A 26,550-nucleotide genomic window follows, 5' to 3' on the forward strand; every position below is an offset into this window, starting at 1 on the left:
ATAAATAGGTGATTTAGAAGGTTTTAAAACTCTGAGTCTACATGCCTTCATTAAATTAGTTACAAAGCATCCCTTTGTAGCTCAGCCAATTTTAGATTCAGTTTTGAAGCAAAAAAGAGGCATAGCAAACTCCCAAGTTAATCCATCTGTTCAGCTACCAAAAATTTTTGTTAAACATTGTCTATTTTACATGCTGAGGGTCCTCAATAGCTCTTTAAAGACACAGGAAGAGGCTAAAAATGAAAGACTCATTAAAAGTTGTATTAACATTAGATATGGCTAAACCAGGGGTGGGGAACCGGCAGCCTTGAGGCCACATGTGGCCCTGTAGGTCTTCGAGTGCGGCCCTTTGACTGAATCCAAACTGACTGGATAAGACATGGTACTCATTTCTTGACAGAGAGGTGGTAGGCTCAAAGTGGAAAAACTTTTTTTCTTGGACTTAGCCATCGTATAAATGTTTTGTTTGATTACGCTTATTTTTATAAGGGCTATTTTTTTTCTTTATTTCATGAGAGGGGAGTGAGGAAGAGAAAGAAGTTAGTAATAGTGTCATTGGAAAAAAGTGTAATTGGAAACATTTAATGCCCAAAAGGGAACTGAAAAGGAAGACCAGAAGTAAACACAAATAAAAGAGCTTTGAAAGCAACAACTTGGTTGAATTTATTATATACGCTAAAAAAATCAACTGTGCCTAAGGGATTTTCATATATGATGCTCCTTTTCTGTTTTTAAAATAAAACGGAATTGTAGAATTAGACCTATCTCCCGTACAAACATGTTTAAAAAAAAAAAAAACCAGGACAAATTCATGATGCAAAATTCCAGTAAAGATGCTGTAAAATTCAAGCAAGTTATTCCATTTATGAAAGAAATCTAGTATAATTTAATGATATCAAATAGTTAATTCCTGGTTCCATGCCTGTTTCATTATTTGATATAAAGTCAACACACAATTCTTCATTAAAAATGAAGCCTTTTCCCCAGGATACTAACTAAAATGGGACTTGGAAGTAAATCAGCAGACAATGTTTATATAAGACAAGAATTATGATCTTATAAATAAAAAGAATGTTCTTTTAAATGCTATTTTATTCAGAAGTCTTCAGTTACAATATAGGAGTTAGCATTTAAGTTTACTTGAGGTTGACAAAACCAAAGTCTCATTTAGAGGTCATTAGACAAATAGAAAAAAAAGGAGGTAAAGCAAAACTTTGGTCAAAAATTGTTTCAAAATTCATTATTCCCTTTTATTAGTTATTGAAATGTTACAACAATAAGATATAGATTATGTGCTAGTTTTTCTTAAAATTATCTTCATGAAGTCAGTGGATACCTCTAAACATCAAAACCAAAATTTTATGTGCAACAAGGTTGCTCAATTGGTACTTTGCTTTTAGACCACGGTGAAGAAACAAACATTGCTCAGTTCACTTGTAAAGAACTTAAACCATTCTTTAAGAATTAACTCATTCAAAACCCCCTTAGAGTTAGTTACAAGCAAATCTTTCTGGAATGGGTTTTGTTCTTAGACGAGCTTAAAGTCAGAAATAAGTTGTTCTCCCCTCCTTGCAAATATCAAATAAGCTCTACCTACAAGAACAGAGCAAGCAATCCCTAACTTACAAATAAATGGCTTCTGTTCCAAAAGTTCATTTGTACAAATCATTTACTTGAAACTCAGAATACATTTTCCCATTAAAACAATGTTACAAATAGTGGATGTGTTCTCACAATAGCACCCAAAAGCCCAAACAAAGCTGAAACAGCACTAAGAGTTGCCTTGGGGACACTCTGCTAGAACTGCTCACCTCTGAGACTCTGCTCAGACCTCAAGGCTACAGCCCTTGGCCTTACATGGGGTTGACAGGGGAGAAGAGTACACTGAGGAGTCTGAATAGAAGCTCGAGCAGCTGCCACAGGAGCACAGTAGGAAGGGGCCTGCCCGAGGGGATTCCAATACACAGAGCAATGGCAGAGGAGGGAAGGGGGTTAAGCAACATCAACAACATTCATTCTTTTGTTTGTTCATTCACTCATTCATCAACAGCCAGGCAGTGGGCTAGACCCTGGGCATACAATGACAAAACTAAAATGTCCCTGGTTTACTTATGTGGTCTTGGGGGGGAGCAGGGGAAGGAAAGAACAACAGGCTAATTCTGGACCAGGATGGTATCCACAGTAAATGAAAGCTTCTGAGACAGGAAAGCAGTAGTTATTGGTATCGACTATTGGCAGGTAAAGTATTTCAAGTTTAAGATCTCCAGCATCTATATTTCCATTATCTGTATCCCTTTCCATGTGAAAGAGCTACATTTTCTGATAAATGTTGGAGAAGATAAGGGAAAATTAGAACACTAATGCATTGTTGGTGGAGTTGTGAACTGATCCAACCATTCTGGAGAGCAATTTGGAACTATGCCCAAAGGGCTATAAAACTGTGCATACCCTTTGATCCAGCAATAGCACTTCTAGGTCTGTATCCCAAAGAGATCATACAAATGGGAAAAGGACCCACATGTACAAAAATATTTATAGCAGCTCTTTTCGTGGTGGCAAAGAACTGGAAATTGAGGGAATGCTTATCAATTGGGGAATGGCTGAACAAGTTGTGGTATATGAATATAATGGAATACTATTGTGCTGTAAGAAATGATGAGCAGATGGACTTCAGAAAAACCTGGAAAGATTTATGTGAACTGATGCAGAGTGAAACGAGCAGAACCAGGAGAACATTATACACAGTAACAGCCACATTGTGCAATGACAGACTGATAGACATAGCTCTTCTCAGCAATCTAAGACAATTCCAAAAGACTCACGATGGAAAATGCTATCCACATCCAGAGAAAGAACTTAGGAGTCTGAATGCTGATGAAAGCATACTATTTCCTTTCCTTTTCTTTTGTTGTGTTGTTTTGTTTCTTCTTTCTTGTGGGTCCTCCCATTAGTTCTAATTCTTCTTTACATCATGACTAATGTGAAAATACAAATGTATTAAGTAGAGCCTATATCAGATTACATGATGTCTTGAAGATGGGGAGAAAATTTAAAACTCAAAATCTTCTGGAAGTGAATGTTGAAAACTAAAAATAAATAAATATATTTTTTAAAAAGAGCTACATTTTCTCCAAATCATAACTGCCTTGAATTCAGTTCCAACACTGGTTATTAATTACATCCTATGTGCAGAACACCATGTGAGGGGGCCTTTAGTCACTGTGGATAATGCAGGCAGGATACAATGACAAGAACCTTGGATCTGTGGTCTAAGGACCCAAGTTCACATCTCAGTTGTACTCCTTGCTATGAATGTTTGACATTAGCTAAGTCACTGAACTTCTTGGGGCCTCAATTGTCTCATCCTAAGCATAGAAAAAATACCACTCTACTTAGAGAGTATACAAATATACAAACTTATGACATTAAAAAAACAATAATGCAAGTGTTAAAGATATGCATTAGCAATACATAAAATATAACAAGAAAAGTAGGGAAGGGAGAGAAGTCATAAATGACTAGGGAAGAATCAGGGAAGTCTTCAGGCTTATATGTTGAGTTTTAAAGAAAAGGAGGAATTCAAGGGAGTCCATTCCAACACAGAAAACAATATGAGCAAAAACGGAGTTAGGAAAGAGCAGGGTTTGCTCTGGGGACAGAGATTACTAGAGTATACAGAAGAAGTAGCATGAGATAAAGCTGATAAAGTTGAGTGGCACCTGTAGGCCTTGAATACCAGGCTAACCATTAAAGAATTTCTGGCAAAAGTATCCTAGAAGGAATAATTATTTTTCTTTTGCTTCACAATTGCCATGGTCAAAGAATTCATGACCTCTTAGACAATCTTCTATTTATAGGACTCTCTCTATAGACTGGTCCTCAACAAGGACAAATAACATACATTGGCAGTCAACCCCACTTGTTTTAGTTTCCTAATTGTTTTTTTCTTCAAATTTTATTTTCAATTAACAAGCATTTATTTTCTCTCCCTTGCCCTCTCTCCCTCAAACTCCCTCCCCATTTCCCCTTCCTGAAAGCCCGTGTAACAAACAAAACAAATTCCTTCATTGTCTGTGTCCAAAAACATTTCTTCATCTTGCATCTTATTAACTGTCAGGAGGTAGGCAGAGTTTTTTTTTAATATCTTATTTTTAAAATTTATTTATTTTTAGTTTTCAACATTCACTTCTATAAGATTTTGAGTTTTAAATTTTCCCCCCTCCCACTTTTTCCCCTCCCCCAGACAGCATAAAATCCAATATAGGCTCTACGTACACATTCATGTTAAGCATATTTTCCCATTAGTCATGATGTAAAGGATAATTAGAACTAATGGAAGGAATCCCGAGAATGAAGCAACAAAGGAAAAGGAGAGCAAATAATATGTTTCCACCTGCATTCAGACTCCATATTTCTTTCTCTGGGTGTGTATAGCAATTTCCAACATGAATCTTTTGTAGTTGTCTTAGATTCTTGCACAATAGTATTCCATTACATTCACATACCACAGCTTGTTCAGCCATTCCCCAATTGATAAGCATTCCCTCAATTTCCAATTCTTTTCCACCAGAAAAAGACCTGCTATAAATATTTTTGTGTATGTGGGTCCTTTTCCCATTTGTATGATCTCTTTGGGATACAGACCTAGAAGTGGTATTGCTGGGACAAAGGGTATGCATAATTTTACAGCCCTTTGCCCAAAGCTCCAAATTGCTCTCTGAAATGGTTGGATCATTTCACAACTCCACCAACAATGTATTAGTGTTTCAATTTTCCCATATCTTCTCCAACATTTATCATTGTCCTGTTTTGTCATGTTAGCCAATCTGATAGATGTGATGTGGTATCTCAGAGTTGTTTTGATTTGTATTTCTCTAATCAATAATGATTTAGAACATTTTTTCATATGACTACAGATAGCTTTAGTTTCTTCCTCTGAGAACTGCCTGTTCATGTCCTTTGATCACTTATCAATTGGGGAATGACTTGTATTCTTACAAATTTGACTTAGTTCCCTATATATTTTAGAAATGAGATCTTTATCAGAGAGACTGGTTGTAAAAATTCTTTCCCAGTTTTCTGCTTCCCTCCTAATCTTGGATGCATTGGTTTTATTTGTGCAAAAATTTTTCAATTTAATGTAATCAAAATTGTTCATCTGGCATTTCATAATGTTTTCTATCTCTTATTTGGTCATAAATTCTTCCCTTCTCCATCGATCTGAAAGGTAAACTATTCCTTGCTCTTCTAGTTTGCTTATACTACTAATCTTTATATCCAAATCATGTATCCATTTTGACTTTATCTTGGTATAGGGTGTAAGATGTTGGTCTATGCCCAGTTTCTGCCATACGTTTTTCCAGTTTTCCCAGCAGTTTCTGCTAAATTGTGATTTCTTATCCCAGAAACTGAAGTCTTTGGATTTATCAAATAGTATTAGTACAGTCATTGACTGTTGTGTTTGTATACCTAACCTATTCCACTAATCTACCACTGTTATTTCTTAGCCAGTACCAAGTAGTTTTGGTGATTGCTTCTTTATAATACAATTTAAGATCAGGTACAACTAGGCCACCTTCACTTCCATTTCTTTTCATTAGTTCCTTTGATATTCTGGACTTTTTGTTCTTCCAGATGAATTTAGTTATTGTTTTTTCTAGCTCTATAAAATAATTTTTTGGTAGTCTGATTGGTATAGCACTGAATAAGTAAATTAATTTAGGTAGAATTGTCATTTATGTTATATTAGCTTGGCCTACCCATGAGCAACTGATATTTTTCCAATTATTTAGATCTGACTTTGTGTGAAAAGTATTTTGTAATTGTGTTCATATAGTTCCTGGTTTTGTTTTGACTGGTAGACTCCCAAATATTTTATAGTGTCTACAGTAATTTTAAATTGAATTTCTCTTTCTATCTCTTGTTGCTGCGCTTTGTTAGTAATACATAGAAATGACAATGATTTTTGTGGGTTCATTTTATATCCTGCAACTTTGCTAAATTTGTTTATTATTTCAAGTAACTTTTTACTCGATTCTCTAGGATTCTCTAGATATACCATCATATCATCTGCAAAGAGTGATAGCTTTGTTTCTTCTTTGCCTATTCTAATTCCTTCAATTTCTTTTTCTTCTCTAATTGCAACAGCGAACACTTTTAGCACAATATTGAATAACAGTGGTGATAATGGACATCCTTGTTTCACCCCCAATCTTATTGGAAATAGTTCTAGTTTATCCCCATTGCATATAATACTTGCTGATGGTTTTGATATATGCTATTTATCATTTTAAGGAAGACTCCATTTATTCCTATGCTCTCTAGTGTTTTTAATAGGAATGGGTGTTGTATTTTGTCAAATGCTTTTTCTGCATCTATTGAGATAATCATATGATTTGTGTTATGTTTGATATAATTCACCTGTAAATCCATCTCACCCTGGAGATCTTTTCTTAGGGAGTTCATTGATGGCTTGTTCAATTTCTTTTTCTGAAATGGGGTTAAGTATTTTATCTCCTCTTCCATTAATCTGGGCAATTCATATTTTTGTAAATATTCATCCATTTTATTAAGATTGTCACATTTATTGGCATACAGTTGGGCAAAATAGCTCCTAATTATTGTTTTGATTTCCTCTTTGGTGGTGAATTCACCCTTTTCATTTTTGATGCTGGTAATTTGGTTTTCTTCTTTTTTTTTAAATCAAATTAACCAAAAGTTTATCTATTTTATTGGTTTTTTTCCCATAAAACCAGCTCTTAGTTTTATTTATTAGTTCAATAGTTTTCTTAATTTCAAATTTATTAATCTCTCTTTTGGTTTTCAGAATTTCTAATTTGGTATTTAATTAGAGATTTTCAATTTGTTCTTTTTCTAGCTTTTTTAGTTGCCCGCCCAATTCATTGATCTCTTCTTTCTCTATTTTTCTCATATAAGCATTTAAGAGACATAAAACTTCCCCTAAGCACTGCTTTTGCTGCATCCCACAAGTTTCGGTACATTGTCTCATTATTGTCATTCTCTTGGATGAAGTTATTGATTGTTTCTATGATTTGTTGTTTGATCCACTCATTCTTTAGGATTAGATTATTTAGCTTCTGATTAATTTTTAGTCTATCTTTCCATGGCCTTTTATTACATGTAATTTTTATTGTATCATGATCTGAAAAGGATGAATTTAATAATTCTGCCTTTCTGCATTGGATTGTGAAGTTTTTATGCCCTAGTACATGGTCAATTTTTGTGTAGGTGCCATGTACCACCGAGAAAAAGGTATATTCCTTTCTGCCCCCATACAATTTTCTCCAGAGGTCAACCATATTTGACTTTTCTAAGATTCTATTGATCTCCTTAATTTCTTGTTTATTTTGTGGTTAGTTTTATCTACTTCAGAGAGGGGGAGGTTGAGGTGCCCCACTAGTATAGTTTTGCTGTCTATTTCTTCCTGTATTTCCCTTAACTTCTCCTTTAAGAATCTGGCTGCTATACCATTTGGTGCAATGATACTACTTTATTATCTATGGTACCTTTTAGCAGGATGTAATTTCCTTCCTTATCTCTTTTAATTAGATCTACTTTTGCTTTTGCATTGTCTGAGATCAGGATTGCTACCCCTGTTTTTTTTAACTTCAGTTGAAGCATAATATATTCTGCTCCAGCCTTTTACCTTTACTCTATGTGTATCCTTCTGCATCAAATGTGTTTCCTGTAGACAACATATTGTAGGTTTATGGTTCTTAATCCACTTTGCTATGTGTCCCATTTTATGGGAGAGTTCATCCCATTCACATTCACAATTGTGATTACTATCTGGTCTTCCTCTCCATCCTATTCCCCTCCCCCCTCATTGATGCCTTTTTCTCTCCTTTTCCCCTTTCCCTCCTCAGTAGAGTTTTGGTTTCAACCACTGTCTCCCTCAGTCTGTCCTCCCTTCTATTAGCCCCCTCCCTTTTCTTTTCTCTTTACTTTTTTTTACTTCCTATAGGGTAAATTAAGACTATACCTACCTGATTATGTTATTCCCCCTTTGAACCCAATGTGATGACATTAAGGTTCAAACAATGCTCATCTCCCTTCCTTCTTTCCTTCTATTGTATTTGGTTTTTGTGCCTTTTCATGTGATGTAATTTATCCTTGTCTGCCTCCTCCTTTCTTCTTTTCCCAGTATAATCCCTTTTCTCTACTTTTTTTTTTTTACCATCACATCAAAGTCAACTTAAACCCACACTTCTGTCTAAGTATACCCCTCTTTTAAATGTCATAATGACATTACAGTTCTTAAGAGTTACAAGTGTCATCTTCCCTTGTAGGGATATAAACAGTTTGCCCTTATTGTTGTAATGTTTTTTTTTCTTTCCTGTTTACCTTTTTATACCTCTTGAGTCTTGTATTTGAAGGTCAAATTTTCTGTTGCACTCTGGTCTTTTCATCAGAAAGGTTTGGAAGTCCCCTATTTCATTGAATATCCATCTCCTCCCCTGAAAGATTATGCTCAGTTTTGCCTGGGGAGTTGATCCTTGGTTATAATCCAAGCTCCTTTGCCTTATGGAATATTGTATTCCACACCCTCCAATCTTTTAATGTAGAAGCTGCAAGGTCCTGCATAATCCTGATTGTGGTTCCATGATATTCAAATTGTTTCTTTCTGGCTGCTTACAGTATGTTCTCTTTGATCTGGTAGTTTTGGAATTTAGTTACTATATTCCTTGGCATTTTCAATTAGGGTTCTCTTTCAGGAGGTGATCGGTGGATTCTTTCCATGACTAATTTGCCCTTTGGTCCAAGGATCTCTGGGCAGTTTTCTTTGATGATTTCCTGAAGGATGTTGTCCAGGCTCTTTTTTTCGTCGTGGTGTTCAGGTAGACCAATAATTTTTAGACTGTATCCCCTGGATCTATTTTCCAGGTCAGTTGTTTTACCAATGACATATTTTACGTTTTCTTGTATTTTTTCATTCTTTTGTTTCTGTTTGACTGATTCTTGCTCTCTCATAGAGACATTAGCTTCCATTTGCCCCATTTTAATTTTTAAGGAGTTGTTTTCTTCTATTAGATTTTGTACCTCCTTTTCCATTTGGCCCATTTTATTTTTTAAGGAGTTCTTTTCATTGAGTTTTTGTGCCTCCTTTTCCATTTGGTCAACTCTACTTTTTAAAGACCTGTTTTCTACAGTTAAGTTGTGTCCTGCTTTTTCCAAGCTATTGATTCTCTTGCATACCTCTCATTTTTTTTTTTGAAATTTTTCTTCTCTTTTATTTGACTTTTAAAATCCTTCTTGAGCTCTTCCAAGAAGGCTTTTTGGACTCAAGATCAGTTTATATTCCCCTCTGAGGTTTCGTATGTGGGTGTATTAATTATGTTGTCCTCTTCTGAATTTGTGCCTTGATCTTCCTTTTCCCCAAAATAAGAATTCATGGTCATTTCCCATTTCTGCTTTTTGTTCATGGTGTTTGCCTATTTTCTGATTTTTTACAAAAAAACAAAACAAACAAAAAAACCCAACAACAACAAAAACAAAAAAACAAAACAAAACAAAACACTGTTGAGTTCTCCTGCTGTAGTGAAGGATGCACTTACCCAAGCTTCTTTTCCTGCTCACTGGGGCCTGGCACTTGAATGTTTGGCTTCCGGTCCCCGGGGCCTTGCACAGGGATGTTTTGCTGTTGATGAGTTTCTGTCAGCCTGGAGCTTTACTCCTGGAGTTGTGCTTCCCAGAGTTTTGTTGAGGTACCAGGTGATTTCACTGCTGGAGAACGACATGGCCCATGATCATTTTCCGAGCTGGTGTCTACCAGTTCCACTTCCTGCACTGAGGCTCTCGGGGGTCCTGGTGTTGGTACTTGCCTGTTCCACCAACCTGGGTTTCAGGGTCTCCCCCTGGTATGCTGATGTGGGGCATGCTGGAACATCCCCAATCCTGTACAGCTCCCCTTCCTCCAGAGCAAGAAAGGCTTTCCTGTTAATCCCCCAATCTTCCTGGGGTACAAGACTGCTGTGCCCTGTCTTTTTGCTGGCTCAGAGTTTCTCCTGGGTTGATATTTTATGGGCTTTTCAGAGGTCAATGAGGGAAGGTGCGAGTGACTTATTTCTTACTCTGCCATCTTGGCTCCCAGAAGTGGAAGTCCTTCCTAATTGTTTAAGTGCTGATCACATAAATAAGAGGGGAGAAGTAGATAAATGCAAGGAATAGTTTACACTCACAGGGCATTTTGATATTTACAAAAGCACTTCACCCACTCAACAGGGAAATAAGCCTGGCAACAATGCAAAGGATAAGAATACAGAATTTCTATACAACCATTTCCTAACAAGGAACAGAATCTATACTCTAACCTCCCACATCAATTTGTCTACCTTTAGTTGATAAATTTTAAAAATTGGAGTCAACTAAAATACAGTCTACTAGAGTTAACATGTGCAACATATCCTTGAAAGAAATCAGCACAAAAGAACACCTAAGTATTTAGAAATAAGTTTACCAACACTTTTTAATCCTAAGAAACATATTCCATGTCAGGGTTCTACCAACACTGTTGACAAAAGCTACCACCATAAAAATACACATCAAAAACTGTACTAGTTAAAAACAGAAAAATTTTCTAAATTGTATCAAAGATTCAATATTTATTCTATGTATTTGGCAAATAAATATTTACTTATAGCAATAATTTTACCTGCCAAATATGAAATATTCACTCAAATGTCTAATTTCACAATCTAAACAAAAATATGAATTACCACAGAATATGTTACACCTAGTCCAACACCCTTGTTTCACAGATGAGAAAACTGAGGCCCCAAATAGCAGTTGTATAATTTCCTCAAAGTCAAATGGTTTGTGAATAAAAAACAAAGACTAGAATCCAGGTCTGATTCCAGTCTACAAGCACTCTTTCATTACATTATAATTTATTACATGACTGAAATTTAATTCACTCAGACCCAAGAAAAGAGTTTGATCCATATATTTTAAACAGATATAGATATAGGGGTGTAGGTGTGTGTGTGTGTATGTGTGTAAGGGAAGGACTATCTAACTAAACTGCAAATTTATGGTTCTAAAGTTCAATTCTCTTGAATTTGCTTCCAGGATAGTTCTCCTTCCAACATTTTCTTTAATGTTATAGAAGTACAATTGCTAAGTCTAGTCCCCTGGGTTTCTCTCGGGTCTCCCAGTGAAAGCAATATATTTTTCCAAATGGCAGAAGATGATTTACATCAAATGTGGAGTCACTTTATAGAGAAACAGAGTCTATAAGCAATATTTTAATTTTTAAAAATGTTTTATTTACACACCCCCAATTACATATAAAAACTTTTTCAACATTAGTTGTCTTTTTTTAAGTTTTGAGTTTGAAATTCTATCTCTTCTTCCCTCCTCTCTCCCTTGCCTGAAATGGTAAGCAATCTAAGATACATACATACACACATGTAATCATGTAAAACATTTCCATATTAGTCATTTTGTGGAGGAAACCTCGAACAAAAAACAAAATGAAAAATATGCTTCAGTCTGTAATCAGACACAATCAGTTCTTTCTCTGGAGGTGCACAGCATTTCTCATCATGAGACATTTGGAATCTTCTTAGATTATTGTATTGCTGAGAATAGCTGTCATTCACTCTGAATACCTAAGCAGGTTCACCTTACGATAATACTGTTACTTTGTACAATGTTCTCCTGGTTCTGCTCACTTTACTCTGTATCAGTTCATGGGAGTCTCTCCATGTTTCTCTGAAGTCATCCTTAAGCAATGTTTTTAAACAAAATACAAGATTCACTGCTATCTCTGGGAGCCTGGCTCAGTAGAAAGAAAATCTGAATGCAAATCAAGTCTCTGGTATATTAACCTATATGAAGACCCTTATTAACATGAATCAACATTAACTCTAAACTAAACCCAAAATACCTAAAATTATGATGATGAGTAACAAAGACAAATATGTTAAAACATGTATTCAAGAGACTATTTTGATGAGATCATAAATTGACAATTATCTGCTCATCTCTAGATTAAATAATTAAAATATTTCAAACAAAATGGAAAAGTAACTGACACTGTGAAAATGAGGGCATCTTTTCTGTAAAGTGTGGAGAAAAAGATAAAGCACTGCTCTCTACTCCCTGACAGGAGAACAAAACATTAAAGTACCCTTTCACGATTATTTTTTGGCCCTAATTCAGAGATAGTCACGTCACTATTAAGATCAAAGCTGAAACCACAGATTATTATTACATGATATCCCCAAACTCAAATGGTACATATGCTAGGTTGATGGGGATAGAAATCAAATATACCACCTGATATTTACATATTACTTTTAATTATCAAAGCACTTCAGTCATCATCTCATTTGATGCTCACAATAATACTGTGAGGTAGGGAAGGGTTCTGAAGGACATTATAAATTGAAAAACATTATCAAGGCTAACCCCAAATCCACATTCAAAAATTTTTTTTCTCATCATTCAGAAGGTAATGCTGTCTATTCTGAGTATAAAATACATACTGTATTAAATGAAATGTCCTATCAAGTAAAAGCCCCATGAGATCTCATCACAAGTCCTGAACCCCATGGCCCTGAAACTAATTCAGTTTTTGCCAAGAAATTATTCATTAATGGTACACATCTCATATTTTCATTGGAAAGGCACTACAAAACAAAAACAACTCAACCTTTAATAAGTCAAAAGTAACAGGAATAGCTAATAGTTTTTATGTTGATAAACTCCAACCAACAGCTTCACTGATAACTGGTTACCAAGTTTTCATTTCTTCTAAATTTACTTGTCACAAATTTCAGGGAACCTATCAGTGAGTCCTACTTCTTAGAAATGCAACCAAGCATTAAGATTTAGAGAAAAGGCCTCCTTGTATATTGTACATTACCCTTAAGGGGTTTTTAATTAAATTTCAGGCACTAAACATATTCCTATACTCTAATACTTTTATCTCCTGGAATGGTCTCCTCTTGCTAGCTTCTATTTACTACATTTTTATCTCCACTTCCATTAGAACCACCTATCTTCTCCCATCCTATTTTCTGGACTATAAAAGAATTAAAACCACTTAAAAAAAACTTTTGGTGATTAAAAGTGCACCAACTAGTTTCAAATTACCAGCATTTTCTATTTGTAAAATGAGCCACTGAAGATAAAGGATGCAGATGCAGGCAGGAAACAAAGGAGAGAAGATGTCCTAAATGAAAAATTAACAAGCTTACACATACCTTCTTCTCTCACATCTGATGAATATTAAGTAAAATTTAATACCTTGGATTCAAGTAAGTTTTACTTCATATGAAAGTTAATAAAGTATTAAAAATACCAACACAACGAATTCATCTAAGAATAATTCTTGTGCTAACCTGTCTCCTACCAAAAGAGGGACAGTAATCTGACAAAGTGTCCTACAGGTATAGGACAAAGCCCTGACCTTGGGAATCAAAAGAGTGTCCCTTATTAACACCTTCTGCACCTCAAGTCTCTTGATTTTCAAAGAGACTTAGACAAAAAGCCTTTCAAAGTCTCTTTCAACTCTAACTTCAGAGATTCTGCCAATCAATGACATTTCCTGTCATCTGGGTCAAGCACACTCCAAGGCACAATAAATGATGGACAATGTTGCCATTTGGCCAATCACAATGATATTTCCAAGTTAAGCTATTAAAAACAATGGGAAAGAACATGGAAAAATAAAACTTTAATGCACTGTTGGTGGAGTTGTGAACTGATTCAACCATTCTGTAGAACAATTTGGAACCATACCCAAAAAGCTATAAAAACCATGCAGAACCTTTGAACCAACAATACCACTACTAGGTCTGTATTCCAAAAGAGGTAAAAAAACAAAAAGGAAAAGGACCTATATGTACAAAAATATTTATAGCATCTCTTTTTCTGGGGGTGAAGAATTAGAAGTTAAGGGGATGCCCATCAATTGAGGAATGGCTGAACAAGTTGTGGTATGTGATTATGATGGAATACTATTGTACTATATGAAATAATGGAGCAGGATGCTCTCAGAAAAAGCTGGAAAGACTTGCATGAGCGGATGCAAAGGGAAATGTATTGTGTATGAAGTAACAGCAATATTGTAAGATGATCAGCCGTGAATGACTCAGCAATACAACAATCCAAGACAACTCTGAAATACTTAGGATGAAAAATACTATCAATCCCTAGAGAAAGAACTGATGGTGTCTGAATGCAGATTGAAGCATACTTTTGTTTAAACTTTCTTTATTTTTCTTGAGTTTTTTCCTTGTCTATGTTTTTTTTTCACACCATGACTAACATTTTTGCATGAATATTTGCATGAACACACATGTATAACCTATATCAAATTGCTTGCCTTCTCAATGGAGGGGGAAGGAGAGGGAAGGAGGAAGGGAGATAATTTGGAACTCAAAGTTTAAAAAACTAATGTTAAAAATTGTTTTTACATGTAACTGAGGGAAACTAAAATACTAAATAGAAGCTTAAAAAAAACAATGGGAAAGTTAACATCTATCTTGTACTCCTTTTGCAAAAGCATCAACACAAGATAAACTTCTCTGCAGATGGTTTATTCCAGGGGTTGGGAACCTCTCGGTCCTCAGGCGCAGCCCTTTGAATCCAAACATCACAGAACAAATCATTTTGTTCTGTGACATTTGGATTCAGTCAAAGGGCTGAACTTGAAAATCTAGAGGGCACATGTGGCCTCAAGGCCACAGGTTCCCCACACCTGGTTTATTCCAAAAAAAAACAAAAACAAAAACAAAAACAAAAACTCAAAAAAACAAATGTCTGTATCAACAAATCACATCCATAAAGAATCTTTTAACATTTTACTACCTCAAGTAGTTTGGTTTTTATCACTTTTTGGTAAATGTTCTAAAAGTGTAGTAGAGCAGAAGAGGCACTGGATTTGGAGTCCGAGAACCTGGGTTCAAATTCCATTTCTGCTGTTTACTGTGTGACTCTGGACAAGTCACTCAAACTGGGCCTCAGTTACTAATCTATGTTTTGGTCCTCTTCCAGAATGAAGGACAAACAACAATAACAACTAATATATAAAACCAGAGAGTTGGCTGACATGCCCTTTAAAGATCCCTTCCAACTTTAAATCTATGGTCCTCTGAGATCCTCACTCTACTCTCATACCATGCAAAGTGAAGAAATAAATTAGTTAAAAGCCAAGCCCTCTGCGTTTGTTTTAAGTTATCAAGTTCATGTCATTTAGTTTTAGTTTTCATCATCACTAAACTTGGGGCAAAAGAAGAATTAAAAAGTGTAAGGGTGAGTTAAGTGGCAAGTCATTAGTTAATCACATGGTTCAGATTTAGTCCCTCATTTCAGGAGAATTTACTATCTACACATAAAATGAGACAACGGACATAAGTCCCACTTTCTTCATCCCTCCTCCTCCCTCTTTCCAGCACTCTCAGAGATCCTGCTCCTCTCATAAAACACGGCATCCATGGCCACCCTTGTCCTGGAGGAACACTTCTTGTGCCTTCAAGGTTTTCCCTCTGACCCCATCACTCAGCAAGGCTTCTTCCTCTGAGGCTCATCTCCCCCAGATTTATCACCCAATCAAAAATCTAAGAGTAATTTATCAGCTAGAGATCCAGCCTTAATTGTCACATCTGACCACCTTTCTCCATCTTCATCCCATGGCATCTGAGGCTGGTGACCACCCTTTCCTCCTGATTTTAGTGACACTGCCATGCCCTGGTTATCCTCCTACCTCTCTGAATGTACCCTCACAGTCACCAACAATGATTCAATGCCCCACTTTATGACCCCTAAGTGTGGCTGTGACTCCATGGCCCTCTTCAGGGCCATCTATTCTCTCTTTACAATCTTTCGCTTGTTGACTTGATTAATTCTTAAGGGTTCAGTTATCATCCCTGTGTAGATAACTGGGCAGCTAGGTGGTATACCAGAAAGAGCTCCAGGCCTAGAGTCAGGAGGACCTGAGGTCAAAACAAACCTAAATCACTTCCTAACTGTGTGTCCCTGGGCAAGTCACTTAACCTTGTTTGCCTCAGTTTCCTCATCTGTTAAATCATTCTAAACCAGATGTCCCATCGACATCTCAAATTCAAAAGGCACAAAATAGAATTCAGGAAACACAGGATCATAAATTTAAATTATTTTAACCTCATTTTACAGTTGAATAAGCTATTCTTCGGAAGGTAAGTGGCATGCTCAACGTCACATAGGTAGTAAGAATATGAGGTTGGAGCTGAACTCAAGTTGTCCTGAACTCAAGTCCACCATCCTATCCACTATATCACATTCTGTTTCCTCACAAAACTACCCCTCTTTCTGCTGAAGCTACCATGTTTCTCAGAGTCACAACCTCAGCACTGTCCTTGACTCCTTACTCTGCTCATCCCACATATCCAATCATTTGCCAAATCTCGTCTATTCTCATCCCACAATCTCTCATAGCCATCCTCTTCTATCTCCTCTCAGGCCCACCTCCCTAATTCAGGTCGTCAACATCTCTCACCTGGTCTGTCCCTAAGGACCTTCTAAATGGCCTCCTTCCTCAAGTCTTTTTTTACTCTAATTCATTGTCTACACAGCTGCTGAGGTGATTTTCTTAAAGAACACATCTGACCATGTCCCTCCTCTATTCTCTGACTTCAGTGGCTCCCTATTGCCTGTAGGAGGAGATGAAAATGCCCATTTGTCTTTGAAAGCCCCGTGTACAACCAAGCTCCTGCCATTCCCTTCTAGCCTCCCCATTACTATACTCTACAGTCCAGTCAAACTGACCTTCCTGCTGTTCCTCACATATAACATTCCATCCCCATGCCATTCAGCTGGCTCTCCCCATGCCTGGAAGGATCACCCTCCTCACCTCTGGCTTTTAGAACCTTTTGTTTCTTTTAGTGCTCTGCTAAACAACACGTTCTGCTTGAAGCTTTTCCTGATTCCCCAGTTCACAGTGCTATTTCTGGAAAATTATATTATCTACATTTGTAAACTTTTTATGTTATGTGCCTTTGCAGATGAAGAGTAAGCTGCTTTGAGAGCTGCAACGGTTTCATTTTTATATTTGTATTTTTGCTCCATAGCAATGCCTAGCACATTCTAGGGACCTGATAACTGCTTGCTGATTTTTTATAGGAGTATATTTTCCCTGAAAAATCTTTAACAGAGGAAGATATTAATATTCCCCCAAGACAAATTTCCTGGGTTGAATCTTAAGAGTCATTTCTATCCTTCTGTGGAAAACACTGAAACCTATGATTGTACCTTGATATAATAGACTACTTAAGAATTTAACTGCAATAAACCTAATTTGGGAAGAAGAAAGCAATTCAAATTTGATGATCTTGGAGAACTTTTAACACTATGGGAAACTGAATCTAAGCTAAAATGTCAATAATGCACTTTTGAATTATAAAAACAGTATTCTATTAAAGACCAAAGAATTGAGTTAAGATTAACTCAAAAAGGTTAAACTGCAAAGCCCTCAAATTTTCTCTGTCTCAAACTGGAAGATCTGAAGGCTGACTACTGTTCTCTTCCGGCTTGCTTAGATTCACCAGCTATCAGCTATGTGTTAAATTAGGTACAATTGGGAAAGAGATCACACTGTGCCTCAGTCAGGAAGGACAGCACCCAAAAGTCACAACTATCACTTCATATAAACATCAATCATGTTAAAAAAAAATAATACACCAGAAAGTCAGTAACTGAAGTGAAATTCTGTTACTAACAGCCCCAGATACATGTAAGTATAACTAGTTGCACAGATTTGGTTTTCTATTCCTAGGATGTTAAGACAAAATAGCTGGTACACACCTTCTGAGAGGAAAGCTTCTTTCAAACAGAGCAACAACTCTGCAAACCTCCTGACATCACTGACCAACTGCTTCATATACTCTGGATCAATAACGGGGCTGTTGCAGCAATTTGGGCTGGAATTGATGCTGCTCAAAGAGTTGCTCTTGGTACAATGCCCCATTCCCCAGTTTCCAGGATTAGGAAGAGCAAAAAGATTTCATAGAGAGAATCAGGCAAATGATAAACAATGCTTGTTGTTTCCATCATTCTGCCGCAACATCCCAATTGTTACAGTTCTTCTGAAATCCTTTCAGCTAATTTCCATCTGGTAACAGAAAACTGGAAATCCTTAAAGAGAAAAGAAGACAATTACTAGGTGCAATGTGTACATGGGTACATGATAAATGCTATTTAAGTTTCAGCATTTTATTTCTGAAAATGAGAAAATATTTTGGAAGAAGGCATGGGTGCACTTCAGGGCATCACTTCAAGCTTCAATGATGACCTTTAAAGTAACCCTATTTTTTTCCATAATAGCTATCTGTAAGTAATCAATTTGTTTAAATTGCTCTTGAACATTTTTATCTTTAGCCTATACAACTTCGTGGGGTAGAAAGTTCTCTAAGTTTATCTACAGTAAAATGTGTTTATCCTGAAGTTTACCCCCTTTCAAGCTGAGGAATGCCCTTAAATATACTACTGCCTAAATTGGTGAGTGTATTCATGTTCACTCTATATTGCCCAAATAAAAAATATATCACATTCCTTCCTTTAGACTTCATTTTTCCAAAATGAAGAATCTTTATTTTGGATCTATATTATAAAATGAAAATCATGCAAGGTGTTCCAATAAAATTTGTCTAAATTTTATGGGAGCATTAATTTGCTTAATTTGGTAAAAATCAATAAAATAGTTTTCTCTATCAAAATCACTGTTAACTCTCACACTTAGACCCTAGGGACACAATATCAGATATGCTTATTGGGAGAAAGAAATGCCCATAAAGAGAATAAAGATGAGAAATGCAACCACAGTTGGACCAGTAAATAGACAAGAGATTTGTGCTAGAGGCAACACAAGTTTGAGGGTGTCCAGGAAATACGAGGTGTCTGAAAAAGATACCAAAAACATGAGAAAAATCTCATGCCTTATTAATATCCAAAAAAGGCAATTGAGAGCACAATAATAACAATGACTCTCTATGCAAACTCTTCTTTTGTGTACAACATCTTTCTAGTGATCTCTACCTGAATCAAGGCCATTGTAGCACTGGCCATCATCCTCATTCTCCTTTCAGAGCCTTGTATTCTAGAGCTGTGATGCTGGGCTCTACACCAGTTCAGCCACTTGCTGGTCACTTCTAAACTAGGAATACTCAAACACCACTCTCAGTTTTCAGGCTCTCTTTAGGGGATGGCTTCCCTCCATTGGAAGGTAAACTCCTTGAGTGCAGGACCTTCTGCTTTGTCTGCATTTTTATCTCCAGCATTTAGCACAGCTCCAAGTAAGAAAGTTTTACCATTCATTCATCAAAATCACTGAAAGTTCCTCAAAAGAAAATAACCCTATTTAAAGGTTCCTGGACAATAAACATTGGGCAAGGAATAAAAGTGGGAGAGGTATGCTCATGAAAGCTATTTCCCACTCTGATGTAGATAATCCAACATAGAGCCCAAACTGAAAAGGGAATTGGACCTAATCCTCTTTCCTTCACCCTATGTAATTCCATCAGTTGCCAAATCTTGTTCCTATCACATCTCTATGGCCTAACCTCCCCTTCTCACTACTCTAGGTCAAGTTCTCATCACCTCTCACCTCCTCTTTGGTCTTCCTGCCTCAAGTCTCTCATCCATCTTCCACACAGCCACCAAAGTGCTTTTCCTAAAGCTCAGGTCTAACCATGTCACTCCTCTACTCCAAGCCAAGCAGGCCTTCTGATTGTTGTTCAAACAGCCCTCCATTTCTGGTGCTGTTGCCCTGGTGGTTCCCCAGGCCTGAAATATTCTCCCTCCTAACCTCCACCTCTTGGAAGCACTGCTATCTTTCAAAGCTCTGCTGAAATGCTACCCTCTACGTGAGGTCTTTCCTAATGCCCTCAATGGTGGTGCCCTCCTTCCCTAATCTACCTTGGATTCATTCTGTCCACATCCTGTAAATACTCATACATGTATAGGTTGTCTCCCCCATTAGAACAGAATCTCCTCCAGGGCAAGGACAATTTCACTTTTCTCTTTCTATTCCCTGGATTTAGGATAATGCCTGGTACATAGCAGGACTTACTGCCCTGGGGTCACAGTTACTAATGTCAGATATGGTATTCAGTCCAGCTTTCTCCTGGTACCTGGCCTTAACAGCAAACTAAGATGGAGACTGAAAAACTTGGCACTTGATATACTTTCCTATATGAATATTCATACAGGCATAGTTTCTTAACTGAAAATTGAGTTTCCACAGGAAATTACAATTATAAAAATATTTCCATGTTAAACTGGTACATAATTTTATTCTAACTCTTCTATCACTTCAAAGTATTTGTAAATTATACAAATTACATAAAATTATATTTAAAAAATACAGAAATGGTAGCCAGCACTTTCAGAGCTTGAACTGTACAGACAACTTAACAAAAAACATTTGTGCAACTCTCCCTAAATTTGAATGGAACCCTTTTCACCCCCTATCCCTATAGCTAACCAAAATATTACTACTGCCTTTTCTGTAATGCTTTGACTTCTAAATCAAACATTTCTCTATTTACATGCTGTCTCCCTCATTAGAATGCATGCTCCTAGAGGGCTGAGACTCTTTTTGCCTTTCTTGGTACCCCCAGTTTAGCAAAGTGCCTGGGCACAGAAGTAAGTGCTTCCTGAATGTTTGTCGATTGATTGAATGCAGATATCAAAAATGTAGTACAGATGCAAAAATGCTTTATTACAGAATTGCAATTGTAGGATTTTGAGCTAGAAGAGACTTCAGCGCAGCCTACTCACTTTCTCAGAGGAGAAAACTAAGGTGGGGCCAGGGGAGACTGACTCAACAAAGGTCACTCAAACAGACAGTAGTCACAGAAAGCCAAGGTTTGAACCTAGGCCCGCACTCTCCAAATCCAGTGCTCTGGAAACTACACTAGGTTCTATGATCCAATGATCCAAATCCTGATTTTGATACCAAGAGTATGATAAGATTTTATGTAAATCACTTAAACTCCTCAGTGCCCCACCTTCACCCCCAGTAAAACTAAACAGACAGTCTCAAGTCCTTTTCAGCTCTGATCCTTTCCTACAGCTGTCTAGCTATGTATGGCTTGGGTCACCACTATTTCTACCCTCCCCTCCCCACCAAAAAAAACCAACAAAAAAAAAAAAAACCACCTAACCCCGGGTACTTTAGGATGGAATTATTTCCAATTTAAGAAATGCACTATTCAACCGAAGTTGTAACATGGCCCAATATCGACATCTTCACACTCCCACCTCAATATTTCTTCCTCAGGAAAAACAAGGAAAACAATTTGCCTGTCATTTCAGAAATCTGCTCTTTCAGCACACCTTTGCGACGACGTAGGGGATTCTTACTACACGAGATACGCAAGATAGTCTTAAAAGTCTTTTTGGGGGGAGGCCCATCTCTAGCTGTCTTTCTCACCCTACTTCCTCCCAAACATAAAACAATCCAAAATGCACTGCCCCAAAACGTTTAGGTCCAGGGTAGGGAGCACGCCAAAGTGACCCTTCAGTTCACCATGACCAAACCGGCTCTTCGAAAACGATTTTCAAAGCAGAGTTGGGCTCTCCCGTACCCCACCACCCACCACTCCCGGCAGGGCGGTGGGAGCTGCTCACGTTTTTCCCGGGAGGAAGCCTCTGGGACCCGCCCACGGCTCCCGCTAATTTGGAATCTCTCCAATTTCTAACAAGCAGGCCGGTGGGTGGGTGGCCAGGGGCTCCCGCCTCCCTCAGAGCCGCGGCCAAGCTGCGATAGAGCTCATTCTGCAGCCCAGGAAGGAGCTAGGAGGGCAGCAAGGGGGCTTCAGGAAACAGAAACAGGAGGGCCGGGGGAGGGGGGGGCTCGGGGGGGGGGGGGGGGGGGGGGAAGGGGGGGACAGGGAAGGAGGGGGAAAGGAGGGGGGAGAGAAAGGAAAGAAAGGAGAAGGGAGGGAGAGAGATAGGCAAGAAAGAGGAAAGGAAAGTAGGAAGGAAGGTGTAAGGGAGAAGGAGGTAAAGAAGGAAGGAAGGAGGGAAGGAAGAGAGGGAAAAGGGAAAGAAGAAAAGAAGAAGGGGAAGCGGAAGAAAGGAAGAAGGGAGGAAAGGAAGGGGATAAGCAAGGAGAAGGGGAAGGATGGGCAGAAAGGGAGGTGAGGGGGAAGGAAGAGAGGAAGGAGGGGAAAAAGGAAAAGGGAGGGAAGGAGAGAAAGGAAAAAGTAAGGAAAGGAGAGAAAGGGGAGGGAAGGAGGGAGAAGGGAGAGAAAGGGATGAAGGAAAGGGAGTGCTGCAGACGCCGCTCCCGCCCCGGACTGGACAGGTAACAGGCGGCCCCCGGGGCTGGGGCAGGGGTTCCAGGTCACTTCCACATCCAGGAAACGAAACGGGCGAGGAAAGATAAGCAGGGGTGCACGAGGCTCCACGGTCATCCGATGGGTTTGCCCGACGGAGTCCTGCCAGAGCCACCCAGTCCCTCCCCAACCCCCCAAGCCCCGCAGCGGGCGCTGGGGCCCCGACTTCTCCTTCCGAACCAGAGAGAGCCGGAGCAGCGGCGGGCAGGAGACACTCCCGGCCGAGGGTCCCGGGGACGCCCGGGGTGGGGGGATCGCCCAGCCTCGGGCCCAGAAGGTTGAGGCTGAGGGAGGAGAGGGCGGCCGGCTGTGCCCGGAGCGGCGGCCGATGTCGCCTCCACGGCCACCTGGTCCCGCACCGACTGCCCCGGCCCGTCCCGGGAAGCTCCGCAGGGGGCCGAGCCGAGGACGAGCTCCCCGAGGACTCCGCGGAGGCCCTCATAGCTCACCCCGGGGCCACCACCCTCGCTCTGCCAGGGACCCCGAGCCTGGGGGATGGGAGCTGAGGGGAAGGGGCTGGATGGGGCCCGCTCCCTGCGCGCCTCCACCTCCCCCACGGCCGCGGCTGGGGAAGGCCGACCCGGCTACACTCACCGGTGGAGCGGCGGGTTCGCAAGGCGAACACCGAGGTCCTCCGGGGTCGTGGATGTGTCCCGTAGCCCACCGCCCACGGAGGCGAGTCCGCTCTCCCTGAGCAGGTTCCAGCTGAGCAGCAGTGGCCGTTCCCGCCGCCTCCACAACCGACTGAGGAGGCTGCCCCGGCTCCCCGCCCCCTGCCCTCGAGCTGTGGCCGCCCCGCCCCCATCGAGCCTCCCGCTCGGCACGTGGTCCGCCCCCGGGGCCTGCCGGTTGGCTGGGGCCAGAAAGGGGCGGGACTTGGGCTCCGCTGTGTAACAGGTGGAGGGAGGGGTAGCTTGGGTGTTGGGTAACTCCAGCTTCTCCCCAAGTTCACTTAGAGCCCGTGGGGAAGCCCATGCTGAAGACTTCGAGCAGGTTTAGAAATGGACTTAATGTAGCTGGTTGTGAAGTGTTTCGTATGGTCTGCAGGAGTGTCCTAGCAGAGGCTGTGGTTTGCAGCAGACACAGGAACCAACCAGCCTGCTGCCAGATTGCACGCTAGACTCCTTAAGTGGCTGACTGGTGCTGTGGTCCTGGGGCTGAGTACTTCCTGGTAAAAATGTTTCCCACCAGGTACTGATTAGTCAAGATGTTGGGGAGAACCAGCTAGGTCATTGGAAAGACTCCGTTACCCCTCATTGTGCCTTTGCACTGGAGGAAGCCTTTGCTGGTCCTACTTGGTCCCCACTCCCACCTTCTAGTGTGACTCCTCAAACTCCCTTGCATTTAACTACTCTCTGTGTAGAAACAGATATCAATCAGGGGTTCCTAACTACCAGTCCCTGCAATTTATTTTTAAACATTTTGATAACTATTTCAAAATATAGGGGGCAAAGTGGATAGACTGTTGGTCCTGATGTCAGGAAGCCTCATCTTCCTGAGTTCAAATTTGGCCTCAGACACTTTGGTTGGTTGTTATCCTTCATTCTGGAAGAGGAACAAAATGACATCACTGTGTTGGAGTCAAGATACAGTGTGACCTGCTATGGCTGATCAGACCAATAGGAGGTGAGAAAGCTCTACCATAGGGCACAAATAGTTCATATGAACATTTGGAGTGGCGATATGTCCAAATTTGTGTATTTCATCTTCTTTAGAGCTACTAAAATTCTGCTTAACTCATAGATCACATACCTTCTTTGATGTGGACACAACATGCTAGGTAGTCATTTGCCAGTGTCTCCCATGGCATGCAAGCCATTCCAAAGTTCTTCAGAGAGACCTAGAGAGTGCCCTCGTATAGCTTCTTCTGACCATCATGTGAGCACCTGCCTTGTATGAATTCTCCATAAAATAGTCTTTTAGGCAAACATAAGTTTGGCATTCAGCCATCATGGCCAACCCATTGGAGTTGCACTCTCTGCAGTAGAGTTTGAATGTGTGGCAATTTAGCTTGAGAAGGGACCTCAGTGTCCAGTACCTTTTCTTGCCAGGTGATCTTCAGAATCTTTCTAAGACAATTCAAAAGGAAGCAATCCAGTTTCCTAGCATGGCCTGGTATACTCTCAAAGTTTCACAGATATACAACAATGAGGTCAGCATTCCTAAAGTTGTATTGCATTTAGATAACAGAAAACAGTGTTGGTGATGAGGTCATGAGATGCACAAATCTTAAGTAAGTGACCATTGCTATTGCTGTTTTGAACTCTATTCTTTCCAAGGACTCCCTGACATGTCTGGGTAGTTTGTGCCTACTCTTGCATTAAAGTCACCCAGAATTATAAGCTTGTCCTCATTTGATGAGGGTCTCCAGGTCTTCATAACATTTTTCTTTGACATCATCAGGGTTTGTCATGGTGGAAACATAGGCACTGATGATGGTGACATGGTGCTTTACTGCGAGTGGAAATCACATTGTCATGAGTCTGTTGTTCACTCCTTTTGGTAGGCATACAAGCTTGTTGGTTAGGTTAGTTTTGATAGTAAAATCTATGCCAGCCTCATGGCACTCCCCATCACTTCATCTACTCTAGAAAAAATGTCTATCTAGCTCTAACTTAGGTAATCTGGCCTTCATTTGCCAGCCTTGTTTCACTGAATGTTACTATTTAGATGCAATATCTGCTGAGTTCTCCTGCAACAAGAGCTGTTCATCTTTCAGGTCTACTAGATTTCTTGTTGTCTGTAATTGTGCACACATTCCACATACCAATGCTGAGTAGAATCATCTTCAAAAGACTTTTTATACATTTTTTTGGTTTTGAGTTCAGAGTGGGATTCCCACCTGCTGTGGTAAGTAGGCCAGTGTTGGGTGAAATAGACAATTTTAGGGCACTTTTTCTATGCCCTTCCTCACACCAGGAGATGAACGCTGTGGTCCTTTAAAAAGGCTGCTCAGACTCCCAGGGGGCTGCTGAATCCTGTTTTCATCCACCCATTTCGCTGTGGGAAATCTTCACATACTTGAAGTATACACCCCTCTACCTCACTGAAGGGTTTGAGACCCCTGTGTTACCTTTAACCTGATTTAGCCTGTCTGCTGAAATGGTTTACCACAGTGTGACCATTGTGCATGCTACAGCTTCTTGGAGCCAGAGATGAAAGTTGAGTGAATCAGGTGGTCACCGAAGATGGAAAGCAGCCCTGAAAAAGGCTTAGCAGCCCTCACATCAGAGGTACTAGTCTTCCCTGAATACACCCTATACTCCCCTTGGACACTTATTGGTTATGTGACTTGGGAAAGTCACTTAACCATGTTTGCTTCAGTTTCAAATGAGCTAGAGAAGTGGTAAACCACTCAAGTATCCTTGGCCAAGAAAACCCCAAATGAGGTCATGAAGACCTGGACACAAATGAAAATGACTGAACAACAACAATTTCAATATAAAATTGGTTTTCTTTTGTAATTCCTTGTATGTTGCATTTAAAAACATTATTCTGAGAAGTAGTCTATTGGCTTCACCCAATTGACAATGGGGTCTATGACATAAAAAAGGTAAAAACCCTAATACTGATATATATATAACCAATGGCATAGATAAAGTTTGTATTAACTTTACACTTATTCTGTATATTGTTTTTATATGCACTGGTTTCCCTCATTAGAATGTAGGCTCATCATGAGTAGAGGTTACTTCATTCTTTGTACCTGTATGCCTAGCACATAGGAGGTGTTTGATAAAGACTCATTGGTTGATTATTGATTGATTGAATAAATACATGTTGATTTACTGATTAGTTCCTCTAGGATAGGAAAGATCATAGCAACAGAAATATGGAGCTGGGAGAGATCTCAACCTCTTCATTTTAAAAATAAGGAGATTGAGGCCCAGGGAGGCTAGATGATTTGCCTAAGGCCACACACAGATCATAGGATCATCCATTTAGAGTTCAAAGAGACCAAGGAGGCCAGCTAGTCCAACCCCCTCATTTTACAGATAAGAAACTGAGGCCAAGAAAAATTAAATGACTTGACCCCTCATAGCCCAGTTGTTTGTATATTGTGCCTCCCACCTTAGATTGACTTCCAAGGGAGAAGGGACTGTGTTTTTGACTTTCTATCCCCAGACCTTGCCACAGTGCCTTGGACACAGTTAACATTTAATAATTTCTTATTGACTGACTGAATGATTGTGAGAGAGTCCTGTAG

The 26,550-nt window shown here is 39.4% G+C and overlaps 1 protein-coding gene across 4 annotated transcripts in view; it reads right to left on the reverse strand.

Annotated features, from left to right (window-relative positions):
- Positions 1 to 23,075, reverse strand: part of LOC114031664 (rho GTPase-activating protein 29-like) — a 125,401-nt gene extending 102,326 nt beyond the window's left edge. For all 4 annotated transcript variants that reach the window (XM_027846812.1, XM_027846814.1, XM_027846813.1 and 1 more), the window contains exons 1-2: positions 22,938 to 23,075; positions 17,809 to 18,138 (exon numbers count right to left, since the gene is read on the reverse strand). The gene's annotated coding sequence lies outside the window, so the exon portion shown is untranslated. The remainder of the gene's footprint in view (positions 1 to 17,808; positions 18,139 to 22,937) is intronic.
- Between the last annotated feature and the right edge of the window lie 3,475 nt (positions 23,076 to 26,550).

This window comes from Vombatus ursinus, unplaced genomic scaffold, assembly GCF_900497805.2.
Source record: "Vombatus ursinus unplaced genomic scaffold, bare-nosed wombat genome assembly UNPS02015205.1, whole genome shotgun sequence".
Classification (NCBI taxonomy): Eukaryota; Metazoa; Chordata; class Mammalia; order Diprotodontia; family Vombatidae; genus Vombatus; species Vombatus ursinus.